This window comes from Ornithorhynchus anatinus, chromosome X1, assembly GCF_004115215.2.
Source record: "Ornithorhynchus anatinus isolate Pmale09 chromosome X1, mOrnAna1.pri.v4, whole genome shotgun sequence".
In the NCBI taxonomy this organism is placed as follows: Eukaryota; Metazoa; Chordata; class Mammalia; order Monotremata; family Ornithorhynchidae; genus Ornithorhynchus; species Ornithorhynchus anatinus.
In genome coordinates this window covers 92,099,182-92,120,529 of record NC_041749.1, presented here as the reverse complement: position 1 = coordinate 92,120,529, position 21,348 = coordinate 92,099,182, and the positions used below count along the sequence as shown (strand labels likewise).

General features: G+C 43.9%; 1 protein-coding gene across 4 annotated transcripts in view; it reads right to left on the bottom strand.

The window, feature by feature from the left end:
* The window catches only part of SRGAP3 (SLIT-ROBO Rho GTPase activating protein 3), a 315,141-nt gene that overhangs the window by 168,114 nt on the left and 125,679 nt on the right, over positions 1 to 21,348 (bottom strand). The window lies entirely within an intron of this gene.

The following is a 21,348-nucleotide window of genomic DNA, read 5'->3' as shown; positions in this document are numbered from 1 at the left end:
ATACTCAGCCTGAAAGAACAAAAGAGGATGGCAGAGACTACCGTATCTGACCAGCTTTCAGCAAGTTGATTAGAGCTCTAATCACCACACTGTTCTGAATATCAGGAGCCTCTGACTCCAGCTGAACCCAATTTTTGCATTCTTTTTGGGAATAAGCTTGTCCACATTGATTTATGTGGTGCCTTAAGATTTTTTCGAGAGGAAAGGGAAAATAAAATCAATGCATTTTACAAAAATAAGGCATCAGTGTGAAACCTAGCAATGCCTCCTCATTAAGAAACAACTCGTTGGTGCAAACTTGCTACTTGGCTGGAGGAGCACAAAAGTCCATGAATGGTTGGTGAAATAGCATATCACCATCAACAACAACACCAATTGATCACTACTACTACTGTGTACTGAACTCTGTACTCAAGGCTTGCGAACATATAAGAGAAGTAAAAGACAAGTTTTCAATATAAAGTTCCAGTTTTGAATTATTTCCACAGCTTCTCTGAAACAACAAAGCTACCCCAGCTTAGGAAAGTCCTGCCTAGGATGAAAAGCTTGGAGAACGGCAGCCAAATATTCATCTGAATCCCAACTGGACAAGTCCGATTCAGAACTCAGTTGAGATGCCTGGGTCAAGGGATCCTAGAAGTTTAGACTCATATTTTTTTTTAACATTCCCTTATTCCTGGATCCTAATTTTTAAAATAATCACCTGCATGAGAAGCTAAGAAAATGCCATTTTCCTTCTCCTCAACATCTTTCTGGGTTTGGCAGTAATGAAGAATAACCCAATGGCTTTAGCCAATCCAATAAGATGGTTGTTCTCATGAGGCAGAACTTTTGAGCCATTTGGCACCAGACAGTGTTCCTGGCAGGATTGTCCTAAAAATCATCACAGGCAGTTGGTCATTGGCCCTCTTCCTCAAGATCATCACGAAAGGGGATTTTACCAACGAAATCTGTTACATTGCCTTGCAACCCCCACAAAAATTCCTTTAATGCTAATCTAAATCCCTCCTGTTGCAATTTGGGCATATTTGTTGCTCCTATTCTTCATGTTACAGAAACAGCGTGGCTCAGGGGAAAGAGCCCGGGCTTGGGAGTTAGAGGTCACGGGTTTGAATCCCACCTCTGCCAGTTGTCAGCTGTGTCACTGTGGGCAAGTCACTTAACTTCTCTCTGCCTGAGTTACCTCATCTGCAAAATGGGGATGAAGACTGTGAGCCTCAGGTGGGACAACCTGATTACCTCACATCTACCCCAGCGCTTAGAACAGTACTCTGCACATAGTAAGTGCTTAACAAATACCAACATTATTATTATGTTAATGGTTCTCAAAGGTAATTATGAAATCAATCCAGGCCATCTAATCCTATAGAGCGCTTACCTTTCCATTTTCATCACTTTGGTAATTATCCTCTATTTAAATTCTCCACCTAACTCTTAAACTTGGGACCCACAAACTGAACAGCTCTATCAGGGGTCTGGCTGATGCTACGGTGAGTAAGAGGAACATCTACAGATTCTACCTGCTCTACTCCCACTACTCTTCTCAATAGCATGATTGGTTTTCTAACATCAGCACCCCATTGCTGACTTGGAAGACCCCAGCCAATTCAACACAGGTAACCTGGCTTGAAGTCATGTCAACTGAACTTCAACCCTTTTATGGGTTTCCAGTTCTCTTCTGGTCACAGTGGAGAACTCAAAAACTGATCTCCAGAGTACTGGTTACCCCACCACTTGGACCTAGCTTGCTCACTTTGCCCCAATCTCTTTTATGAGCAGTGTGGCCTATGAGAAGCAGCGTGGCCTAATGGAAAGAGCACGGGCCTGAGAGTCAGAGGACCTGGGTTCTAATCCCAGCTCTGCCACTTATCTGCTGTATGACCTGGGGCAAGTTACTTAACTTCTCTGTACCTCAGTTCCCTCCTCTGTAAAATAGGAATTCGATACCTGTTCTCCCTCCTACATAACTTGTGAGCCCCATGTGGGACTTGATGATCGTGTACCCATCCCAGTGCTTAGTACATACTAAGCACTCAAATACCACAATTATAATTATTTCTCCACTGACTCCTCTCCCACATCTTCCTACCAGCCTAGAATTCCCACCCCCTCCACATACACCAGACCACCACTCGCCCCAGCTTCAAAGCCTTGTTAAGATCACAACTCCTTCAAGAGGCCTTCACCAACTAAGCCCTCTTTTCCTCGGCTCCCTCTCCCTTCTGTGTCATCTGTGCACTTTGGATCTGTGACCTTTGGGCATTTGGTATCCGCCCCACCCTCAGGCCCACAGCATTTATGTACATATCTATAAATTGTGAATTATTTATTTTATTAATGTCTGTTTCCACTTCTAAACTGAAAGCTCATTGTGGGCAGACAACATGCCTATCAACTCTGTTGTACTGTAGTCTCCCAAATGCTTAGTTCAGTGCTCTGCAACACAGTTAACGCTCAATAAATACTACTGATTCACCCAACATCACGGTCCTTACACCTTCCAATTCAGTCATGAAATACTAAGCCCACATCTCTGTTCCACAGGGGAGAAGCAGACTTCCCTAACAGCCTGCTGGCCTAAGCTCTCCTGGGAATGTTCTCTGACTGCTCACAAATTTGTACATAGGGAAAGCTGCACCCAACATCCCAGCTAACAGCAATTGCATTCTCCTCTTTCCCTAGGTGGGAAGCCTGGGTGGAGGGTGCTTTCCATCTCCACTCCTGGGATATATGCACTCCTCCGGGCAGAGGGGAGAACAGAGCCCTTTACATGACAGCATCCTGTTACAAATGGAAAAGCCATGCATCCTTTTCCACATTGAATCCAGCAGAATTTCTATCGTGCATTGGGAGACAACCAAATATGTCCCTTCTCTCCCCTTCCTTTTCTCCTGCTCTTACATAATGACTCAGAGGCTGCAAATCTCTACAACAGGACTGATTCTTGGAACAGTTTTTGAGAGTGGATAAGGGAAAGAAGTAGGTCTCGTTGAGCCTATTCATGGAACTTGTTTCTGACTGTGAGGCAGCAACCTCACATCTGTGGCAACATGAGCAGGGGGTGAAGGAGCACAAGGGAAACAGACCTTTAAACATGTGGTGAAGATTTTTCTTTCTCTTTAAGTAATCTTTGTTGTTACCTAGATAAAGCTGTGCTAACTGCCATGGGCATTCAGATCTTCAGGGTGCAGGAGAATGGTCAAGATGACCTTTGAGGGTCCTGATTGATGATTATAGTTTAGTTAAATACTTGAGAAAGTTGATGGGGAGAAGGAAGGAGGTGGAGAGGGAAGAGTCATATTCAACTTGACAGGCAGACACAGATGGTCTACATACAATGGGGATCAAAGGGCTACACTGGTGACCACAAAAGTAAAGAAAAATGAATAAATAAATGAAACATAACTAAGTGGAATGACTAAGCTGGTATACACAGAAGTGCTAAAGATAGCTAATGGGATGACCTGATCAGGGAGGTGTCTGTTTGAGGAGGACTTTAAGGTGGGGAAGTGATTTAGCAGATGTGGGGAAGGAGGGAATTCCGCAAACCCCTAGCCCATGTCCTGCCTCTGGCCTGGAACGGCCTCCCTCCTCAAATCTGACAGAAAATTACTCTCCTCCCCTTCAAAGCCTTATTGAAGGTACATCTCATCCAAGAGGCCTTCTCAGACTAAGCCCCACTTTTCTCATCACTTCCCCACTCCCTTCTGCATCACCCTGACTTGCTCTCTTTGCTCTTCTCCCCTCACAGGCCCACAGCACTTATGTAAATAATTATTATTTTATTTACTTGTATTGATGTCTGCCTCCCCAACTCTAGACTGTGGGCCCATTGTGGGGAGGAAATGTGACTGTTTATTGCTGTATTGTACTCTCCCAAGTGCTTAGTAAAGTGCTCTGCACACAGTAAGTGCTCAATAAATACGATTGAAGGAATGACTATAGGGGGGAAGGGCATGCACAATGGCTTGGAGATGAGGAAAAAAAATTGACAATGCAGTATGGCTTGAAGGTCAGTTTGGGAAAGGGAGAGAGAGAGAGAAAAAACACTCACGAAGGGGTTTAATCCAGCATTTTCCATGCAAGAACTTCTTAAATTGCTACAGTCTATTAGAGGAATACGTTTATAGCAGAGAAATAGCATACAGAATTAAACTACACCATATCTCCTGTGCTATTTTAACTGAGATAGGGTTTTAATTGCCCACATCTTTATTTACAACTGCCTGCCAAATTGTTCCTTTTGAACAAAAAATAGGCTCAGAAAAAGTTACTGCTCCCAAGATACAGATTTGGTTAAGCTGTCATCATCCCAAGCTGTACCCATAACGAAATTTTAGCAGCATCTAAGAGTAAAACTGAATAAAGGAGATGCAGAAGAAATGGGATTTGTCTTTTGGAGGTAAAGTTGCAATCTGGCCTCAGGGTTCATTGGAAACATCCAAAGGCCCAACGTCACCCTCCTCTAAAGAATAAGGTTTCCTCAGCCCAACGAAGGAATGAAGGGTAGGGATGGTAGAGAGGGATGCTTAGTGTTGAATCTTCTCGGAGCATGTCAAATGATCTGGCTGCCACAATCACATGGATCTAAAACACAGGCCAAATCTGAAAAGTCAGTCAGTTTGCATTGGCTTGGGAAGGCAATGCTGTTTGGGAGCTAAGACCTGGGCAAGCCATGTTGGGCCACTTCATCAATGAGTTTCTCAAGATAATGAATACTGACCAACCGCATCTCAGTCTTCCAGTTCTTGCTCTGTTTAATGTGAATCTGACTGCAGCAGATTGGGAAAACAGCGTAGCCTGGTGGAGAAAACACGGGTCTGGGAGTCAGAAGACCTGAGTTCTAATCCAAGGTCTGCAAAGTCCTTGCTGTGTGACCTTGAGCAAGTCACTTAACTTCTCTGTGCCTCAGTTTCCTCATCCATAAAATGGAGATTAAATATCTGTTCCCTCTCTTAGACTGTGAGCCCCATGTGGGACAGGGACTGTGTCTGTCCTAATTAACTTGTACCTACCTCAGCACTTAGAATAGTGTTTGACACATAGTGAGCACTTAAATACCATTTTTTTTAAAAAAAACTCAAAAACAAAGCGATGATCCAAACTGACCATTGGACCAGTGATCTATTGAGTGTTTATCAATAATAATGATATTTATTGAGCACTTACCATATGCCAAGTAAGCACTTGAAGTAGATACATGACCATCAAGTCAGATGTCACAAGGGATTCACAATCCCAAGTGGAGGGAGAACAGGTACCTTACCTCAATTTCACAGCTGAGGTGCTGTGAAATAGAGGTAACAGACACAGAGAAGTTAAGTGATTTGCACAAGGTCACAGAGCAGGCAAGTAGCAGAAACTGAATTAAAACCCAGGTTTCCCATCTCTTGGGGCTGTGCTCTTTTCACTAGGTCATGCTGCTTCTCAGAGGCCTCAGTGTGGCAGTGTTTGTTTTGTGCCTTTCAGCAAAATCATGTCTCCATCCATGGAGAAGCAGCATGGCATAGTGGCCAGAGCACAGGACTGGAAGTCAGAAGATCGTGGGTTCTAATCTCGGCTCCACCACGTGTCTGTGTGACCTTGGGCAAGTCACTTCATTTCTCTGTGCCTCAGTACCCTCATCTGTTGCATGTGGGACAGGGACTGTGTCCAACCCGATTTGCCTGTATCCATCTCAGTGCTTAATACAGCGATTTGCATATAGTAAGCACTTAACAAATACCACAATTATTATTACTAGAGGATGATGAGACAAGAGTTCTCCATCTCCTACCTAATCCCAAAGGACAGTCAGCCTAACATCAGCTAAGAGCACAGTCAAATCACCAACCAGCCCCAAGTTGACAGGGGATGCTGCCAACTCTACTGCCACCTCTCGAAAGGACAATATGCTGGGGACCTGAGGCAGAGGGAAGCCTCTCATAAGGCAGCCCGCCGGGAGCTCTGGCTGCCACCCAGAGAACATGCATCCGCACTGACAGCTGCCTAACTGGCCCTTGCTTGTGCCAACCACCCATTAAGGGTTGAAATGGTTGTCAGAGACAAAGGGCTTCCCAGGATGTTGCCCGCTGAGGCAAACCCAGCCCCATCCTAGCATTCCAGGAAAGCTCAGACAACTCCAATCCCAAGCAAGGCATGGAGGTAAAAGGAACAAATGCAGTTTCATCCAAGGATGAAAGAACAAATCCCACTACAAAAGAAAGAGAGTTGGGCCTTCCTGTAAGGCCAGCTTTGCCAATAAGTTCAAAGAATGGACCAGCCTCCAAAATGTTTTACTAATTCAGAATTAGTTCTAGAGTCATTCAAAAGTGCCCTTTAGCCTATAGTTCATTTCCAGCTCACTAGACACCCTTGGCAGGAGAATCACGGAAGGCTCAACGGCCATTTGGGAACCGGTTAGCACCATTTTCCATACACCCTAGATGGGAAGGGAAGAAACTCCTCAGGGAAGGCAGGGTTTCTCACACACTCCTCTGGACAGGATGGAAACCAAGAGTACTGCTAATCGTAACTATTGGGCAATTAACAAAAAACTAACAGGGTAAAAGCCACAGATGCGGAACCACCCTACAGGCTAGAAGTCACCAGAAACTAGAAGCAGCACTCTCACTATGGCATGGAGCAGAAGCCCAGATCAGAGTAGATTTACAGTGTGCTTGTTTGAAGCCCAAACACCCTCTGTCCACATACACAAGGAACTTTACTTTAATTCTACCTCCCTTTACATTTCTTCAGTTGTCAACGTGTGTTTCTCCCTTCTACTTCATAGCCAGACTTCCACCATTTCCCCCATCCTCAAAGTCCTACTAATCTGTCCTCCAGGAAGCATTCCCTAACTAGGATCTCATCGCCCTCACCCTTTTTACCCCTCCCTACTGCCTCTCCCACGCATTTAGTTCCACCTGCTAAGCACTTGGGTACTCATCCCACCCCCTCAGCACCTATAAACATATCCTTACACTCAGCTGTTAATCTTACCTGCAATTTGATATCCGTCTCCCCCACTAAACTCCTTGAGAGCAGGGATCATGTCTACCAACTCTCCCAAGCACTTAGTACAGTGCTCTACATGGGGTAAGCCCTCAAGAAATACCATCAGTTGACTGAAAGTACCCAATTATAAAGGTAGCATGCGCAGTGATGTAAGAGACGAAGGGGGTACGGTCTGGGCGGAAAGGGTGGGCCAATAGGGGATCTATTTCCAGTAGGCAGATGCTAAATTGCAATAAAGTTAAGCAGGATGCCAAATGTAGCACAGCCTGAAGTGTCTAGCTTCCCCCTTTTTGTTGATTCACTCGAGGAATCAAGCATGTGTGATTCCTCACTGTCAAGAGCCTGTTAGTTTTTCTGCTGCTAATGTCCCAGTGGTCAGAGTCCATAACAGTAAAACAGACTTGAACATGAAACTCAACTGAGTTGAAACCCCACCCCCTGGCTAAAACTAAGAGGCCCAGGTGAGGGACATTATAAAGTTTTGTTTTGGTTCTTTTAATTGGTATTTGTTAAGCACTTACTCTGTGCCAGTCACTGTACAAAGCACTGTAGATACAAGCTAATGAGGTTGGACATGGTCCATATCCCACATGGGGCTCACACAGTCTTAAGCCCCATTTTACAGATGAAGTAACAGAGGCACAGAGAACTTAAGTAACTTGCCCAAAGTCACAGAGCAGACGAGTTATGACTAAAGAATCCCTGTGGGCGCATCATAGTCCCATGTCATTCCCAGAATAACATTCACTAGTCCTGTGGCAGTCCTGGACCAGTCTCTCCTGATTTAAAGGGTAAAGAGTGTGGGGATCAGATGGCACCCTACAGTGGACTGATGGGGCAGGGGCTCAGTCAGAAGGCTGTTCCATATGTCTTTACATTCCAAATGAAGTGGGCAGCAGCTGCCCCTTGCCACCCCCTCCTTTTTGTCTCTACTGTTTCTTGCCATGCTACACCCCCCCCCCAGTATTCTTTACCAGGACAGTCTTCAGACAGGATGAAGGAGGCATGGGGATGAGAGGAAGGGCTAAGCTGATTGACCAAGGGGAAGTTACAGGAGGGGAGAGAGGGAGGAAGAGCTTGGCAGGCCCCAAATACCGTAGCCTGGGCTCCATAGACACTCTTGCCCTGACCTTGCCCTTTCAAAGGCTAGCCCCAGAAGACAAGAAAGTTGAGTCATCTCTTGAACCAACACATTTCATTCTGCACTTCAAGAGGCGCCAAAACCCTTTGGATGGCCTAGGGATGAGCCGAGCCAACCCAATCCACATCCAGTGCTTTCCGAAGCAACCCCTCCTACCCAGGTCTGGAGCTCTTTCCCTTTCAGGACCCACGGGGCTAAGATGTGTTTCAGGATGGATCCATTTCCAACTGCTAACCACCAACTGGTAAGGGACCTAAACTATGCTAGTTGCTAGCCAGGTTCTGAAATCCAAACCCCTATTTTGTGGGCTTCAATTTAGAAACAAAAACTAAAAACTTTTCCAAGAAGGAAATGTGTTTGGAGTGGAGAGGGTGGGAGTGGCAAGAACAATAACCAGGGAAACCCAGGATCCCAGTTCCAATAGAGAAAAAAAAGGTCTTGCTGTTAGGGATACCATCCATGTTATGACTGCTATGCAGCAAGTAATGCAGCCAGAAAGGCAGCTGATGGGACAACGGAAGAGGGCACAGCAGAGAAGGCACTCCTCAACTCCTAGGCCAAACTCCCTCCACACCTCACATTCTCAGTTCACAGCAGGCACCAGATTCCCTCATTTGCTGGTCTTGACTTGCTGCTGCTGCTGTTGTTGTGTGTTTAGTTATCGGTTGGGCTTCTGTTTTCAGCCAAACAACGCACATTCCTGGGTAAGTAGCTTTGCCATTCTGGGGTTGGAATGTAGAGTCAGCGGCAGCCAAGCAAAAGTAATTACTCCTCTGTGAGGAAAGTTGATGATGCGCTAAAGTTGGCTAGGGGGAGGAGGGGGGAGCGGAGAAAAGATCAGCCTGGTAAAGCAAGAAAATATTGTTTCATAAAGATTACACAATTGAACCGGATCACCTGCCTCTGCTTGCTTCCCCCACATAGGGTGGGAGGTGGGTTGACTGGAGGTGAGCCTATCAACCTCTGTATACTGCCTAAGAGCTAGGAGGAGCAAGTCTTAATCTTCCAGCAATGAATCAATGGTATTTACTGAATGCCCTTCTCGGGACTGTAGCTCCTTGTGGGATGGGAACATATCTACCAACTCTATTATACTGGACTCTCCCAAGTGCTTACTACAGTGCTATACATTATAGTAAACACTCAAATACCATTGATTGATGAACTTACTGAGTGCAGCACAATCTAGTTCAGAGATGTCAAAACCAGCATAAGCTCCTTGTGAGCAGAGAATGGGTCACCTCTTTATTCTGTACTTCTGAAGCATCTAGCACAGTGCACTGTACAAAGAAGGGACTCAAAAAATGCTACTCTTACTAATACTGCATAAACAAGTGTTTGTCACTCTTTTTTTTTTAATGGTATTTGTTAAGCACTTACTATGTGCCAGGCACCATTCTAAGCACTGGGGCAGATACAAGCTGATCAGGTTAGACACAGTCCCTGTCCCACATGGGGCTTACAGTCTTTATCCCCATTTTACAAATGAGGTAACTGAAGCACAGAGAAGAGAAGTGACTTGCCCAAGGTCACATAGCATGCAAGCAATGGAGCCACGATTAGAACCCAGGTCCTTCTGACTCCCAGGCCCATGCTCTATCCACTGAGTCACTCTTCTCAGTTGAGGAAATTTGACTATCTTCTACTGAGGGACCTCGATTTGGTGGCTTATTAATCCAATAACTCTGGGACAAAGGTTTGAAACACCAATATTTGATTACACCAAATATCTCAGCTAGTCTTTTACTTCAGGGTGGCACACTTTGTAGATGCATTGACTGTTTCTGGACAATACAGTAAGGCTTCAGGGTGATCCACCATGCACTATGGCCCAGAAGAACTTGATCACCTTCTAGAAGTATTTGAGCTTCTTCTTGGATAATGGCTTAGGCCCTGGAAGAATATGCCATGCCAGCTGCAGGAGTAACCAGTGTAATTATCTCCCCAGCACTTAGTACAGTGCTCTGCACACAGTAAGCATTCAATAAGTACAACTGAATGAATAATTATGAAATCATGCTACCAAAAGAACAATGTCACAAATAAGGCAAGTGATAGTCTTCCAGGAATCAATCAATCACTGGCACTGATTGAGCTCTCCTGGGTCCACAACACTATACTAAGCACTTGGGAGAGTACGACAGATTGAGTAAGACATGATCCCTACCTTCAAGGGGCTTACAATCTAGTAGGGAAGGCAGACATTAAAATAAATTACAGATAAGGGAAGCAACAGAGTATATGGAAAAGTATGTAAGTGCTATGGAGGGTGGAGAGAGTACCAAAGTGCTTGGGAGTACAGACTCCAGTGCAGAAGTAATGCAAAAGGGAGAGAAATAGGATGGGGAGACAAGGGATTAGTCAGGGAAGGCTTCCTGTAGGAAATATACTGTTCCAAATATGTATACCTCAAAAAGCCAAAATCTAGAGAAGGGAAATAAAATGATTAATGAACAAGAGGGACTGGATTTATGAGGAAAGATGAAAGGTAACCAGTAAGAAGAACCTTGTTAAACAATGCCTAAGTGGTACAGCATAAAAACATAAAATTAATGGAGGTAAATACTAAGAATGGACAGGTGGTCAAAGGGAAGGTAATAGAGTAATGAATCCAAATTGAGAAAGTATAAGTGAAAAAGTCAGATCATACTCAGCCTCCCAAGAAAAAAAAGCTTAAGTTCTTTCACTTGAATAATTTGAAACCGATACCCTGTGGGTATGATTTGGCGACTGATAGATACAGACAGGGAGAAAGAGTTGACCTTCAAATTTGAAGATGATGCTCCTGACAGTGAAGTTGACCTATGGATACAAGAATAGGAATGATAGTCCTGACCACTTTGCGCACTCACAAAGATTGTTGTTCACTATGTTATTTTTGTTATTTTCAGCACTTGGCATCGGCTTCACTTTTACTTCAATCTTACAATCCTCTTCAAGCTTCTGCTCAAAGAGAACTGCTCCACTTTTGAGCGCAGTGTACCAAGCTGGTCTACTGCCTTCTCCGCATAATTGAAGATTCATTTTTCTACTCCATAATTGAAAGCAGAAATAGCCAGAAGGAGGAGATAGGACTTGCAGAAGGGTGAGAACATGGACAGCATAGTAGGGAGGAGAGAGTACAACAGAAGGAAAAGTCACAATCTCAAGTGGTCTCTTCCTTCCTTTCTTCCTCCTTTATTCCCCCCAATTTCTTTTTTCTCCTCATTCCTTATTGCTAGACTTACATGATCCACATGATAGCCTCACCCTGTTTTAAAGTTCCATAATGTATGCAAAAAAGTGGGGCAACTATGCAAGTAAAAGTGATATGTAGTTTCATTAGTCATGTATAAAAGTCCTTGGTTTGGTGGAGATCTGAATAACTTCAGATTTCTTCATGCCACAATTTCTATCAGCCTTAGTTTGAGTGAGGTCATGAATTGCTCACCAGGGATAGGCAAGGCCCTTTTAAAGCTCTTTTCCAGTGTAAAATTTAATTTTTATAACTGATTTTATTCATGAAGGCTAACCATAAACATTGACAGATACCTTCAAAAGCAATGCCCTCCCAACTCCAGAAACAGGAATGCAACCAGCTAGCTGAATATTACCACCCTTTTCATCACATCCCTAATTGCTATGAATCTATTGCAATCTGACAGTCCTTAGCGTCTGGCTTCCCAAATCTGCCCAGAGGCACTGGTGACCGACTAATGACCCTACAACTGCCTCTAAAGCAAAATCGCTCTGTGGCCATCATTAATGCATATAACTCACCAATGACAAACTCCAACAAAAAGAAAGAAGATTTCTAGAAATATCTGGATACCAAAATCTGACAAGGTGATCATCAAAAGAGATCTCAATACATAGGTGGGCAGTGATGCTGTCCCAAGAAAAAATGAATAGTCTACTTGCAAAGAATGTGCTAAACATCAGCTTGTAATCGATGCTCTTCCCCCTAGCAAATATGAAAGGGACATCACGGATGCCCTTAAGGTCTAAACAAAGGCATTTCAGAGATTAAATCACTGCTCTCAGAGGGACCTGAAGGATTTGCAGATCACTGCAGTAAAGGGCAGAGCACTGGACTCAAGTGCCAAACTTGAGCTATCACCAAATACGTGTGTGTGTGTGTGTGTGTGTGTGTGTGTGTGTGTGTGTGTGTGTGTGTGTATATATCCCAGCAGCCTTCCTGTAACAAGGAACCCCAGGCTATAAGCAACACTACAAACAGCAAAGGTATGCTTTAAAGAGACAATGTCCGTCGACCAGCCGTCAAGACTTTGTATATAGCAGAGAGACACTACCAAGATCAGATGACAATGATGACTCGGAGATTTACAAACTACTTGCAGCACAGCAGAAAAATGTATCAACAGCACCTTGCAACCGTTTAGACTGTGAGCCCGTCACTGGGCAGGGATTGTCTCTGTTGCCGAATTGTACATTCCAAGCACTTAGTACAGTGCTCTGCACATAGTAAGCACTCAATAAATACTACTGAATGAATGAATTAATGCAACACCTCAATCATTCATTCAATTGTATTTATTCAGCGCTTACTGTGTGCAGAGCACTGTATTAAGTGCATGGGAGATTACAATAACAATAAGCAGACACACTTCCTGCCCACAATGAGCTCTTGACCATAACAAAACAGAAGCTTACAAAAACCTATCCTCAACCAAAATGTCCTTCTGCTCACTAAGATCGATCCTTGCAGCCCTAATGGGCCCTCTGTTTTCAAGACATCTCTTAGCATCTCAAACTTTGCAGAGCATTTGCTAGAGGAAAGCAACCCCTCTCCTGATTGTTGCCCACTCTGTTCACTCTGATCTGTTCACTCTGGTGGTCTTCCAACAGTCCACTGACATGCCAGTTTGTTTGAAACTGTGTTTCACTATATCTTAAAAATGAGTATTCTGTCCCCCTGGCTTGCATATCCCTCTTTAGCCTTTACCATACAGCTGCTGCTCAGGAATCCTGCTATCATCCATTCTCCTCATATGATCCTACTCAGAGAAGGGGGCAGGGGTGTGTGCGTGTTTATGGTGGGGTGGAGGTGGGGGGGGTTCACTGAGAACATTGCCTCAATGCTGGTGAGCTGACTTATGTTGTAGGATCTTGTGGCTTGCAATCTTGTCCTGCCACCAGACACTGAATATGGCAATGAGCTTATGTTTGGCCCTTTGTTGAGCAGAAGTTTTTGCTGTTGAGATTTCCAATTCCATGTGGGCTGATGACTTTTTTTTTCCACATTTTGGTATCAACACCTGCCCGTGCACTCAAGTTTCCTAGGATGAAGTACCATTTGGTGGAATGTTCAGCTGCAAATCACACAATCGAAATGGACGTCCAGGTGCACTATCAATAGTCAGCAGGCACCAGGTTTTTCTGGTGTCAATATTGCTCAATTTCAAGGCTAGAGCAATTCACTAAATAATTGTCTATATTGCTGGAAGGTAGCCAGCCTGTTCATTTGAATGCCAGCGAACAGGTAGGGAATGGTAGCGAATGTCAGCTGAGGCCTTCCTGTGCCTTTCGGTTTTGAGATGGGTGAATCAACAGGTGTTTGCATTTAAAAGTCATCTGAAACACTGCCATATAACTTGAAAGTTAGGCTATCTTTTGTGGCCTCAAATCCTGCAGTCCATTTCTCAGTAGAGATAAGAGCTCTTGAGAGTATGTATTTCACCCATTATGTGCAGTCACTAGCCTGTATGATTTCTTTCCATTGCCCATGAAAAGCAGCTGCAGCCTCATCATCAGAACTCGATGATTCTCCTTGTACACTTGATACTAGGAAGAGATTGTCCTCAAACATTTTCTCAAACCATCCCTTGCTGCCTTGGAAATCCTCGATAATGATTGACCCTATGCTTGCTGTAGACTGTGCATTTGCAATGCTTTCGGCCAAATACTATCAGAACATAAATGTGACAGACTTCTAATTTTTGCCCTCCATCTACGTGGATAGCATTTTTACCATTTTTTACCTCAAACTATTCCTAAATCAACCAGTTCCCTTCATGGATAAATCACTTGAGGTCTGCACTGAGGTATTTTTCAATGATTCAGCAATTGGCATATTTATCGTATACTAGATTCATTCATGTTACAACACATGGGCCTAAAGCTTGTGCAGGTTCACCATTTGCCAAAATTTTATAATATTTCTATCTTCATTTACTGAATAGGGATAATGTCTTTTGTGGCTTTTTTATTCATTATTGTCTGTTGCCAAAGTTAATGCCATACTGCTGCTTTTGTCACATGCCAAAATACTGTTGAGTAAAAATGATCTTCTGGAAAATATACATATATATATATATATATATATATACACACACACACACACACACGGGATTTAAACCCCATGTATTTACTGGGAAGTTCAGGTTTCATACACAATTCTCTTGCTTTACATCTGAAGTACCCAATATGCAATATTACAATGTACTGGGATTGCTTTCTTCACTCTTTGGATTTTTTTTTGTCCTAAATCTCTTGTACAAACAAGAGCAAGCAAACCCTCCTTGTACTTGTGAATTCTTGGTGCTAAAAGGTAAATTATTCAATGGTACAATCAGCAATCTAGAAATTGTTTTTCGTGAGAGATAAGTCACCAATTATTTTTCCCACATATATTTTATACAAATGGGATCATAAATAGCGAGGACCAATCAAGCAAGCAAGCCAGTTTATCTCCACTGAAGCCAAGCTCACCGTGACACCGTTTTACTGTGATAGACATGTGAGGAGAATGAATAAAAGCAGTCACTATTTGGTGAGCTAAACAGTGTTGGGGGATGGCGCAGAGATGGAGGAGGATTTTAAAGATTCATTCAACACAGCACACACATGGCTGATGGGAGACAATATCAGCAGGTGGACCAACCTTGCTTGCAGCAATCAAGAGTGAGATGATGGCTTTGGAAAAATCATAATAGAAAGAAGTGGAAGAGAAAGCAGCACCTGGAACTGCAAATTAGCAACTAAAACAGCACAATAAAGGCCTCTTATTACATGTGCATAGGGCAGAAGTGACTGCCAGGTGCAGACTAGTTTTTTCAGGTTCACAAACCTCCATAAAATCTCACCATCAAAAGCATCATTTTTGAGGACCACCCTGTCTTCATATATGTATATCCCACTGCTCAGTCGCTCCCTTTGTAAAATGGTAAAAGGCTTGTATACCATTGTGGCTGGGACCTTTGCAGTGGGTACTCCATTTAAAGCATATCCAGACAGTCACTATAATGAATGGAGTCACCTCTCAACTACTGGAAACTGGACTTGAAGACCTGCAGCCATACTATTTCATCCTAAGAAATTGTTCACCCTCATTAAAAAGAAATCCACTGATTTGCTTTATTTAGAGTCAGACTTTCTAGCCCTAATACACAGAGGATAGGATACCTGTTCTCCCTCCCCCTAGACTGTGAGTCCTACGTGGGAGATGGACTGTGTCTGATCTGTTTTTATTCTCTCTTCCCCAACACTCACTACAAGGCTTGGTACCTACTAAGTGCTTAACAAATACTGTAATTATTATGTAACACCTCATTGTTAGGCCTTCCCTGATTAAACCCCACCTTTCCTTTTCTCCCACTCCCTTCATCATCCTGACCTGTTCCCTTTGTTCTTCCTCCCTCCAGCCCCTCAGTGCTTATGTACATACCTGTAATTATTTGGATTGATATTTGTCGTGGTCATGGTCATCCCCCCCAGACAGTAAGCCCTCCTTGGGGCAGGAAATGTGCCTGTTTATTGTTGTATTGTACTCTCCCAAGGGCTTAGTACAGTGCTCTGCACATAATAAATGCTCAATAGATATAACTGAATGAATTATCCCCACATGACAAAACTTATCTCTTGGGATGACTGACTTGAACATTATGTGGGGCGGGAATTTGAGTTCCCTCATCTCCTGCATTCATTAGTCATTCATTCACTCAGTCATTCATTCCCCACTCAAGAGTATTTCTTGAGACCCTGCTTTGCGCAGTGAGTGGGAAAAAAAAATCCTGAGGGCTGCGGGGTTTGAATCTGTGCAGGGAAACCCTATGGTGAAGTCTATGGTCCTGTCCTCTCAGCCAGAACTCCAGGAGGCCAACCCCTATTAACCCCTCTACCTTTCCTTGCATACAATCCCTTAGTCACCTTGGCCCACCTATGGACTTGTCTGTTCATTTGTGAATGAGAAGCAGTGGGGTCAAGTGGTAAGAGCATACGACTGGGAGTCAGAAGACCCGGGTTCTAATCCTAGCTCTACTATTTGGCTGCTATGTGACTTTGGACAAATCACTCTACCTTCTATACCTCAGTTTCCTCATCTGTGAAATGGAGATTAAATACCTTTTCTCCCTCCCCCTAATACCATGAGCTCCATGTGGGACAAGGGCTGTGTCTCATCTGATTTCTAAATCTCTACCCTAGGACTCAGCATAATACTTGTGGAAGCAGCATGGCTCAGTGAAAAGAGCCCGGGCTTGGGAGTCAGAGGTCATGGGTTCTAATCCCAGCTCTGCCACTGGTCAGCTGTGTGACTTTGGGCAAGTCACTTCACTTCTCTGTACCTCAGTTACCTCATCTGTAAAATGGGGATTAAGACTGAGAGCCCCACGTGGGATAACCTGATTACCTTGTATCTACCCCAGCGCTTAGAACAGTGCTTGGCACATAGTAAGCACTTAAATACCATTATTATTACTTAGAACAAATACCAGTACTGTTAATCCACTCTTGCTTGTTATTTCTAATAACATCACTTGTACTATTGCTTCATTACTTCACAAATACCATGATTACTATTCATCTTAGCTTGTTTTCTCCATTAGACTGTGACTTCCACAAGGGCAGGGATTGTGTTAATACTTTTGTGTGACCCTCAGCACCTAGGCTAGTGCTCTGTACATAGTAGGAAGTCAATCCATGATCATGATGATGATATGGTGGTTCCTCAATAAATGTTGCTGATGAGGACTATGATGTTTAATCAAATCACTATTATTGCTTATTAAGTCCCCTAGTGGCCTAAAAAAGAAAGTTGCATAAATTCACTGCTAGCTAGGCACTTTTGCACAGGAAGAATCAAATTCCATACTTGCTTTCCTCTTCATTATAAACTCCAGCTAACACCCTTGAGGAAGTAGAGGGAGCCGAGCAGAGACGCAGGGATAGGAAGATGAGGTGAGAGAATGAGGAGAGACAAGTGGGCAGGAGCATATGCGGGAAAGAGAAAGGGCCAACACGGATTTGACCCCAGCCAGATACCCAATTTCATTAGAGGCCCAGCATCAAAGACTACTAACTAGTTCTCACCACAAATAGTTCCCCTCCCCCCCAAGCTGAAAGAGAAGGGTGAATAGCTCGGGTTTTAATTTTTTTTTCATTTTGGCCCGGAGTGGCCCCTGTCTCCCTTCCCCCATTGACAGCACACAATCCTCTCCTCCGTGAGAAGAGCCAGGCTCTGAAAGAAGCAGCTGCTCTGAGCATACACAGACAAAAGAAGTGGTTTCTCTAGCAACGGGGAGCAGATGAAAGCTTTTGGGGCCCCTCCTGCCTTTCAGCTGGATGACGATCCCTTTAGCTCCCATGGAGAATCAGACACCAACAGCCAAAAACCTCTCCTTCTCCCCTCCATTGCTCTGGGCAGGAATCTTGTTGCTAGCATCTAGAAAAGCTTCCAAGACAGGCATTTAATAAATTATATTACAATTTAAATTCTCATTCTCTCTCTCTCCTCCCCACCTCCAATCTCCCTCTCCTCATTTTGTCAGGCAATCACACACTAGTGTCAGATCACAAATTCTTGGGCAGGAAACACTGCACCAAAACCCATCTGCCACACTTTCTATTAGAAAAGCATCACTAGAAATGACCACATATACACAAGCACAAGTTTGAATCTTTTTTCCCCTTTTGCCTTGCTGCAACCAACTCGTGGTTTGCCAGGTAATGACAAAGATAGGGATTTGTGAAATTTGCAGATAATCGAAAAACCTGTCTTTAGCTATTGACTGAAACCTTCTCCTTCCAAGGCAAATGAGGGTAGCAGGAGCTACCTTCAGGAAGTTGGAGCAAGGGCCTTGGATAATCCACAGGATGAGCTCATCAATCCCTGAATAACTCAGTAATTAACAGTTGAATACCTTCTATGGCTGTAGCTGTAACTACTGTCTGGGACCAGACACCAAGGAGGAAGAATGTAAACAGGGCCAGGCACTCAGGGTAGCAAATGTGACAGAACTGCAGGTTTGTCTTTTCAGACACATACCCAGATGGAATCTCACAACCATCTTCAAACTCTCCAAAGGCAATAAGTGTGTCCGGGGGGTGGTGAGCAAGGGTTGGGGGCGGGGTGGGGAGGAGAGAGAAGAGAGAGGATACACTCTTGTGCATATGTACCCACATGCAACGTTTCTGGACCCTCTTCCTTTCTCTTACACCCTCCCATCATGAGAATGCTATTATCTGGGCTGAAAACAATGAAAGAAATAAAGAATGGGAAGAACTGTATACCTCTTTATTCCCTTCAATTCCCCTCTGGTGCCTTAACAAAAGGAGCCCAACAAACATAAGAGCCGTGAGGATATATGAGTGCCTTCTCGTGACCTCTGACCTTTACCCAGGTACCAGCTGTTTGAGGCTGATAGACATCCATGAAGATGGCTACTGAGAAACTGAAACATGCCATGGGATTAGCCAGACTTTCTTTTGTCCCTAGGGTTTTGATCTCAATTGATTACTTGAGTCCTTTAAATATATCCCGTACAGGGAACGGATGGTAAAACTCGCTTTGCTGAATCGCTAAAAGGTGTCCATTGTTTCCCCCTCTCAGTCCCCAAGAGCTGAGGATCCCAGGCTTCCAAGTATGAGAATGAGGGGAAAGGAAGAGGATAAGGATGGAGATATTCTACAAATATCCCTTTGCTCATTTATTTTTGCCACATATGTGGCCTTCCTCACCTTAATAGGTACTGGAACTTAGGTCATGTCTGTCTTGGTTTAATCCTTTATTTTATAGGTTTTTCTCCTGCCATTTTTATGTGCAGTCATACTGAGCTGAATATGGGCCCTAACAAAATCTGGAAAGGAAGGACCCCTACATACAGTCCGGCTTGGCCCTTGACTTGGCAGAAGCCAGGCCTGATTCCCTCCACTGAGTGGGACTGATGAGGATCTCTAACCCCTACAGAGCCAATTCTTTCCTCCTCCAATGCAGCAGGGCTTGGGAGCTTCTGGCCCTCTGCAGAGTTGGCACTGGGCTACCCCAACAGTCTTCCAACAGAGAAGCAAATCCCTAGCTCCAGGGATTTTCACTGTCCCTGTGGTGTGGGCTAAACCCAGGGGGGTAAGGGATATATCTGGATAACCGGGAACCCTCCAACTCTACCCTTCGGGGGCACGGTGCCACATCAAAAGAACATCAGCTCCCTACGGGGGGACAGGAAGACAGTTGCTGTGCTCACTGTTTTCAGGTGGTGAGAGAAGGGAAAGAACTAGTATCAAGCCAGAATGCCTCTTTTCACTCTGCTTTACAGAGGCCGTGAGAGTGGCCATGATCAATTTCAGCACTAGATTAATATTGGGGCTCTGCTGCCCAATGGTCCCTGAAGGGCTAGCTGCATTTCAACTGGGATACATCAGAATTCATAAATACTAAATTTCCAGCTGGGGCTCTGACTGTTGAAGATGATCCTCCATCACTTTTCCCATCATTCCTACTCTAGTTACTGAATAATCAAAGCCGATACAGAACCACTGAGATAAGCAAGGTGGTTTCCACATTTTAAAGAGATGTTCCAGGTAACTGCTCTTAACTTCAGTTTGATGCTAACACCCTGGCTACACAGCATTCACCACCAGACTCTTGAGTCAATTATTTTGTCATTAAGGAATTGGGGAAATTAAACCAATAGGGACCGGATGCCTAGAAACCTGGCTTCACCATCACTTTAGTATGTCACCCTGGACAAGTAACTAATAATCCAGAAATGTTAAATAATTAGAATGTCATTATGTATGCTACCACCCGGGGCATAGCCAGTATGGAACAGAAACTCTGTGCCAGCAATTACTTTGATACCATCAGGCAGTACAGCCTAATGGAAACAGCATGGGTCAGGGAGACCAGTGTTCTAATCCTGGCTCCTCCACTTGCCTGCTGGGGGACGTTGAACAAGTCACTTAGCCTTCCTGTGCTTCAGTCTCATATCTAAAATGGAATAAAATATCTGTTCTCCCTCCCCGACTGTGAGCCCCATGAGAAACAGGAACTATGTCCAATCTGATTACAACCCCAAAACAGTGCTTTTCATTCAGTTGTATTTATTGAGTGCTTACTATGTGCAGAGCACTGTACTAAGCACTTGGAATGTACAATTAGGCAACAGATAGAGACAATCCCTGCCCAACAACACAGTATGCTCTTAAAAAATACCATCACTATTAATAGTGAGGGAGAGCCAATAAATTACTCAAACGTGTGTTGCCAATATGGAAGGACATGGAAAGACAAAATAATAAACTGAAATTTGTTCAGAATTAAAGAAACAAGATCTAGGCAAGACAGCCTGTATTCAGAATACATCTGGTGAGTGCCCAATATGGGCAAAAAATTGTAGCAGGTGCTGTTACAAAGAAGTGGAAGACACAGTTCTCCCTTTAATGCGGGGGAGGTGGTGTAACATTTGTTGAGCACTTATAGTGGAAAGAGCACTGTGCTAAACTCTTGGAAATATATATTAGATGGTAAAAAGAGATGATCCCTGCCTTCAAGGGGCTTATAAATTTCCTGTGGGGGAGACATGCAGGACCACATTGCCAAATGCACTGTAGAATAGACGCAAAGGATTTTAAAAGTAAGCCATTAAAGAAAACATGGTTAAATAGGTAACAAAATAGATATACCCATGAGGGCTAGGTGGACGATGAAGTTACATGACCAGGTATGGAGGATTTTTAGGGAACACCTCTTAAAGGAGATGAGTTTTCAGAGGTGAGGGAGATCTATGCAGAGAGTAAGACTTGAGCAATGGGTTGGCATTAGAAGGGATGGACAGTTAAAAGATTTGCTTAGTAGGAGCAAAGAGCACAGGGAGGAGAAGGTTACATCAGGACAGGTAAAGGAGAAGACAGCTGATAGAGCCTTGATGGAGTCTCACCTCCGACTTCTTCAACCACCTTGACCCCTTTCTCACCTTCCTCCTCTCCTTCTCTCT